The sequence below is a fragment of the Sinocyclocheilus rhinocerous genome, unplaced genomic scaffold (assembly GCF_001515625.1).
Source record: "Sinocyclocheilus rhinocerous isolate Xijiao unplaced genomic scaffold, SAMN03320098_v1.1 scaffold4542, whole genome shotgun sequence".
In the NCBI taxonomy this organism is placed as follows: domain Eukaryota; kingdom Metazoa; phylum Chordata; class Actinopteri; order Cypriniformes; family Cyprinidae; genus Sinocyclocheilus; species Sinocyclocheilus rhinocerous.
The window spans coordinates 10299-17698 of NW_015629535.1; the positions used below are offsets into that span (position 1 = coordinate 10299).

Here is a 7400-nt window from a genome sequence, read left to right on the forward strand (position 1 = left end):
TTATTATTCTCGTCCAATGGGAGTCTATGGCAGCCCTATGAAGGCAACATAGGAAAATTATGAAATTTGGCACACTTGTAGTGATGGCCATGAATAGTAAACTGACCAACATTGGGGTCTCTAGAACCAACTCTATAGCGCAACCACCAGTTCAAAAATTCAACATTAAAATGGTAATAACTCTTCAACCCCTCATTCTAGAAAAATGAAACTTAGTACACCTGATTCCACTCATCATGCTGATTACATTCAATACCTTACATTGAGACTCCGCCCATTACAGTAGCAGCCATTTTGAAAAGTACAGTAAATAGTCTATTCCCTACTACTCCTTCAAAATTTATCCAATTCTTCCCAAAATTTGCTCAGATGATCTTTGGACTGAGCTGCACAGAAATTACTTAACAGAATTTTTTGAATACCTGTGAAAAAAAAAGTTATGATGCTGTGAACTTAACAAGGTTGACCTGTGATTAGTTCAGAGGCTGTATCTCGGCCAAACTTTGATCAATCAAAACGAAACTTGGTAAACTTGGTTACCACCATCCTCTGAGGGCCCATGCCAAAGTTGGGAACAGCGCCACCTATGGATCGTGAGATACCAAAAATTCACATTTTCACTTATAACTTTTGAACAATTAGTCAGAAAATTATGATCTTGGTGTCATTGGATTTCTTGTGTCATGCCGAATCTGTGGATGTTAATTTTGCCAGGATCGACTCAACCACCTGTCCGCCATTTTGAAATTTGACATACATTGCTCTATCTTTTGAACCATTGGAGATATCTCCACGAAAATTGGTAAGGATCATCATCACCATGTCCTGGAGGTATCTCAAAAGTCTGAAGACAGCGCCACCTACTGTTCCAGAGATATAACGATTCTTGCAAAATGTTGTCCAAATTTTGTTATTTTTATGTCATTTGGTTCCCTGGGTTATGCCGATTCTGACGATGTCTCATTTGTCATTTTCCAAAAAGGTGTCTGTCAGCCATATTGAAGTAAATGAAAAACAGTTTTTTTGTTACTCTTCTCACAAATGTTGTTAAATTCTTCCCAATATTTGCTCATTTGATCTTTGGACTGAGCTGCACAGAAATGACTGAACAGAATTTTTTAACTACTAGTGAAAAAAAGTTATGATGTTGTGAACTTAACAAGGTCGACCCAAATTGGTTCAGAGGTTGTATCTCGGCCAAACTTTGATCAATCGAAACCAAACTTGGTATGCTTCATCAACAACAAGATCTGAGGGTCCTTGCCAAAGTTGGGAACAGCGCCAACTATGGGTCGTGAGATACTAAAAATGCACATTTTGGCTTATAACTTTTGAACAGTTAGTCAGACAATCATGATCATGGTGTCTATGGATTCCTTGAGTCATGCCGAATCTGTGCATATGAAATGTGCCAGGATTGGCTGAACCATGTGTCCGCCATTTTAAAGTTTGACATAAATGCACAAAAATCGGTAGGGATCATTAACACCATGTCCCAGAAGTACCTCACAATTTGCAGACAGCGCCACCTAGTGTTCCAGAGACATTATGATACTTGCAAAAACACCTATAACTTTTGAAAACGTTGTCCAAATTATCTTGTTTTAATATAATTTCATTCCCTGGGTTATGCCGATTCTGACGATGTCTCATTTATCATTTTCCATGAATGTGCCTGTCAGCCATATTGAAGTAAATGTAAAACTGTATTTTCGCTACTCCTCATTCAAATTTTGCCCAATTTTGTCCCAAATCTGAACGTATGATCTTTGGACCGAGCCGCAAAGAAATGACTGAACAGATTTTTGATATTCACTACCGTTCCCGAGAAATACCTCTACAAAGTAGACTGTGCCTGTGTTTTTTTAATTATGCTAGTAAGCTTAGCGTGCTAATAAGTTACAGACTAACCAGTTACCATACTGTTTAATGTGACTCTTCAGCTATCAAGAAAACCATAAGCTGCGTTACAATTTACTTAACTTTGCATGTTACGCTGCTTAGAATGCTAAAGAACTTTTTTTTGTGAGATCATTCTCACATCTTAACCTTTCTTCTGCAGCCTGTTGCACATGCGTCAGTTGAGTGGTGCACTCTGCTAAGCCACTGACCCTGAACCCCTAAGGTTGTGGGTTTGAATTCAAGGTGGCTAATGTTGCTTCTGTTCCAGAAGTTGGATTTTCTGTGCATTTGCATTGAGTCAGAAATGTGTTTTGGTCATTCTCATCTGAGCTTCTGTTCGTTTTTGAACGTCTGTACTTCTGAAGCGATCTGTTGTTTTTAATGTATGTTCCATTTCTGCCGTTTTATCATAGGAAACCTTAACCTCTCTTCTGCAGCCTGTTGAATTTGTGCTGACTGAGTAGTGTACTCTGTTAAGCCACTAATCACGAACCTTTCAAGTCGTGGGTTTGAATCCAGGGTGGGTAATGTTTTTTCTGTTCCAGACATTGGTTTTTCCGTGTGTGTTTGTATTGAGTCAGAAATGTGGTTTTGGTCATTCTCATCTGAACTTCTTTTCGATTTTAGAACTTCTGTACTTCCGAACCCATCTGCTTTTTATGTACATTCTATTTATGCTGTTTTTGCCCTTCTTGCTCTGAACCGCACTTCATGAACATTCTTGGCTAGCATGCAAGTTAGTGCTTGCTCCTCTGTTTTGCTTTTTTATATTTAAACATATCTTCAACATTACGGTGACTGTATGCCCTATGTGACAATGTGATTAGAATTGTACTCTCACAGATGAGGTCACTAGTTTGATTCTGGTGTGGGGTGACATTATAATAGAATAGAACGTGTATAGTTTCTTCATCTGTTCAGCAATACAGGAACATCTGTGCGGCAATACAGCAAATGTTTTTATGATTTTTGTTAAATTGACAGTTTTAAACAAAGATACCAATGTGTATTGAGTGGGTCAGCTACTGCCATTATACACTTTAGCAAAGCATTTAATTTTTGCCTGTTCCATGTGGAGTATCACTGAAACAAAACAAAAAAAAATTTCAAAATTGCTTTTAGTTGAACTTTCAATTTCACACAAGAAACTCAAGTGGGATAACCATTGAAGTTATACAGAACGTTTTAATTCTGTGTACACTAAATGTAATATTTTTAAAAAATGTCCCCCAAATTCCATGTTTAACGGTACAAGCAATAAATAAACTGAATGCAAAAGATAAAGATGTACATTTTGTATGTTAAGAGAATTACTTTTAAATTAGTTTTGCCCGTTATCATGTATCCTCTATGTGACACCGTGTGATAAGAATTGTACTCTCACAGATGAGGTCCATTTTTTTTTTTTTTAAGAAAATTATTGTGTTGGGAACCAAACTAACATACTACACAATTTCTAATGTAGATCAATTCAACATAAAATACATTGGTAGAGTAAATGGAAGTGCATGGCAGCAAGGACAAAAGAACATTTGAATCCATCATGTATTTATTTATTTTTTTATTTTTTTTACAAAGACTTTACACAGTTTACATTGAAAATATTGTGCCTTTATACCCCAGTGAGCAAGCCAGAAGGCGACAGCGGCAAGGAAAAACTCCCTAAATTAGGAAAGAGGAGCATCATGGGCAGAGTGCTAGAGCATCATCAGCAGAGTGGTATAGGGAGAAACCTTGGGAGGAACCAGACTCAGCAGGGGAAGGCCATCCTCCTTTGGCTGGCACCAAATAAATTTACTGTACATAGGCTAAATATAATACAAGCCATCCATCCAATATTTTATATATAATTGTGTTACTTTTGTGATTATGAATTCATTTGTGAAATAACTGACTATTCACTGCCTGCATCAGTTTAGAGTTTTGTTGGGACATTTTCTGAATTGATAGTTGACAATGGTTGTCTTCACTGTAAAAAAAGAGAATCAGAAAATCAATAAACTAAAGTCATCAAAGCATATCAAGTTTGAAAAATTAAGCTGACTATTACATTTACCTGTTTATCACGTGTGCTTCTTTATAAAAACAGTTCATGGAACAGAGATTCATATAATGGATAAGGAGGAAGTTAGAAGTGTAGCTCATTGCAGAAATCTGAAAATACATTCATGGAACATTGACTGCTTCATAAAGTGTTTATACAACAAAAACATTTGGCAACTAATGTAGACACCATCTCTACACTCACCTTTTGATAGTAGTGGACAGTAGTTATGGAGTTCGGCTGCACATAACTGAAAGAATATTGTTCTTGCTTTAACTTATCTTTGAGCAGTAATCTAAGCTTTGCAGACATTATACAATTAAATTTACCTTTTTATCTGTTGTTTGCTTCTTTATAAAAATAGTTAATGGAGCACAGAATTACATATTGGATAAGGAGGAAGTTCCAAGTATAGTGCATTGCAGAAATCTAAAAAAAATACATTAATAGAACATTAGGTGCTTGGTAAATGAAATGCTTACACAACAAATACATTTTGCAACTTATGTAGATACCATCTCTGCGCTCACCTTTTGACCGCAGTGGACAGTAGTTGTTGAGTTTTGATGCACAAACCTGAAAATCTATTGTTATTAGGTGAAACCGTGCTTGAAGAAATGAGTCAATTCAAGTATTGCAGACATTACACTACTACATTTACCTTTTTATCAGTTGTGTGCTTCTTTATAAAAATAATTCATGGAGCGGAGAATCATATAATGGATAAGGAGGAAGTTAGAAGTGTAGCTCATTGCAAAAATCTGAAAATACATTCATGGAATATTAACTGCTTGATAAAGTGTTTACACAACAAAAATATTTTGCAACTAATGTAGACACCATCTCTACACTCACCTTTTGAGAGTAGTGGACAGTAGTGATTGCATTTTCAGGTTTATACATCAAACCTCATTGTTATCAGGGTGAAACAGCGCTTTAAGAAATAAATAAATTGAAGTTTTGCAGACATTACACTACTACATTTACCTTTTTATCAGTTGTTTTCCTCATTATAGGAGTTATTAGAGTATAGAAAGACGTTTGGATGGAGTATAGAATCTCTTGTATGGGGGAAATTATGACTTCAGTGCATTTCATATGTCTGAAAAGATTACTTGCATGTGGTTACTTGCATATAGCTGATCAATTTAACAATGCCTTTAAAATGATTTATTTGATTTCAAACAGTAAATGTTTATATAACTAGGCACACCTTAGTAAACTTACCTTTGTAGATTTTAGTAAATCTGGACCATTTTTTGGTTGTTCTATTAACTTGTGATATTAGGAGACAACTGGATGGGTGCAGTCAGTCTTTTTGGATGCTTCCTACGATGTTGGGAAACATCCAGTATTGTTTGGATGGCTTAGGATATGACTGAAATTAGATTAATAACAAAATACTTTAGTAAATGTAATATACTTGATGCAAGTTAAAAACTAGAAAAATATCTTAAAAGGAAAATTTAACTGAATTAAAATTAATCTAAGCATATAAAGCTGAATACAAATTAAATACAACAGTTACCTTGGCTGGATAAAACTTATTAGCTCAAGAAAGAAGAGCAATTATGGGAGATGTAGGATTGTGAATGACGATCACTGGTTTGAATTTGAGGCTGGATTGACCGGATTCTGTGAATCTTGGAACCTCAGGATAGTGTTCACATGGTATGGACACAAAAACAGAACAGACAATACAGTGATACAATTTTCTCATTTCAGTGTGTTGCACAAATAAAACCGATTTGCCTTCAGATAGACCTTCATTGATAACATGGAACATCTGTATAGATTCAACTGATGGATCATTATAGGAGTCATTCAGATATAGATAGTCTAAGAACATACCGTCTCAAGTTATACACTTGTTCTCCAGTTGTATGCCCATTGGAATCTCAGAATGAACATTGCACAGTAAGGGTAACGAAAAGAAAAGAGAATGCAGTTATAATGATATCAGTATATGTCACAATCATTCCCTCAGCCTGCCTGCCTGTATTAGTACTGCCTGATGGTAACTGTAATAGGTTTGCACGATTTCGACTGAAACGTTTTCTGCATCTTTAACATAGACATGGTCTATCAGCGTTCCTTTCTCAGTTGTAGGATGTTGCACATGTTGACTGTATCCATGTAATTCCATTAATGTTCCAATTGTAGATGATGTCAAGATGTCCTCATTGAAGTCTCCTAAAATTACGTTCTTTCCTTCATATTTCTCCAGCTCATCAATAACATGCAACATATTTTGTCGAAACATGTCAAGTGGATATGAATTAGGCCTGTACAGCAAAGCAGCATTCAAACTTATATGTGGAACTGCAAAGTATAGACATTCCAAGTTGCAAGGTTCTGGAATGATGACGTTAAAATGAATGCCTTCACAACAGAATATGCCAACTCCACCACCTCTTTGTCGTTTTAAATCAGTGAAAAGTGAAGTGCTCTCGTCATAACACTTAGCTCTCGGATTGTTCTTAAAAACAAATCCTGGTATCTGCACATCGTCTTCAACCTGTAGCCAAGTTTCAGTTAAACAGATACAATCCGCATTCATTAGCGGTCCGTGAACTTGAATATCTTGAACATGAGCTCGAAGACATTGTACATTATGAAGAGCAATTGTAAACATACCAGGTGTCTTTATGACACTGTGATTTTCTAAAGTAAGTCGGAGCATGTTTTCCATAGCGGAGTCGATTTTCTCATTACAATATATGGCAGACTCTTTGAAGTTATTAATTATTAGTCCATCGAGGGTTCTCACACGACTCAGTGCAACATACGCTTGTCCCGGACAAAATACCTTGTCAAGTGAGACGACCGCTTTGTCTACTGTGAGTCCTTGCACTTTGTGAACGGTGCATGCCCATGCCAATTTAAGTGGAAACTGACGTCTTAAACCACCATCGTTTGTGACTTGATCTTCTTCCACTTCAATAACAGTAGAATTTGGGGAATATTTCTGTCGTTGCTTCGATCTCTGAATTTGACCAACATTTGGATTATCAAATTCAACATGAACAGCTGCTGGAAAGTCATCATCATCATCATCACATTTTTGTTTTTTGCTTATGTGGACAACTGTGCCGAAGGCTCCATTGACAAGTCCATCAGAAACATCCAGATTTTTCTTTAGCATTACTCTCGCTCCAACACCCAAGGAAACACATTTGTCCAAACAGGAGTTGAAAACTTTTGCATGAAATCCAGCTTTAGCTTCTATTCTTCCAGTTTCTGGATTTCTCACAAAATCTCTAGCTCGAATAGTGATTGCCTCAGGACAAAGCTCATTGAGTTTCTGAATGTTGTATTCATCAACCTGAGCATTTGTAGGAAATATATGAATAGCATCACATTCTTCACCTGTTTCACATTGCTTCAACATGTTAATGTCGCTTGGGCTTAGAGTTTCCTTCTTTTTATCAACTCGAAGACGATTTAACATTCC

The 7400-nt window shown here is 36.4% G+C and overlaps 1 long non-coding RNA gene and 1 pseudogene across 1 annotated transcript; both read right to left on the reverse strand.

Annotated features, from left to right (window-relative positions):
* Positions 1–3438: 3438 nt before the first annotated feature.
* On the reverse strand, positions 3439–5835 carry LOC107739201 (uncharacterized). The gene is made up of 9 exons (XR_001639974.1): positions 5475–5835; positions 5174–5324; positions 4802–4880; positions 4608–4707; positions 4477–4522; positions 4276–4375; positions 4151–4196; positions 3959–4056; positions 3439–3871 (listed from the first exon to the last, which is right to left on the reverse strand). It is a non-coding gene; the product is annotated as an uncharacterized LOC107739201 (long non-coding RNA).
* Positions 5836–6256: 421 nt separating this feature from the next.
* Positions 6257–7400, reverse strand: part of LOC107739198 (uncharacterized) — an 8954-nt pseudogene continuing 7810 nt past the window's right edge.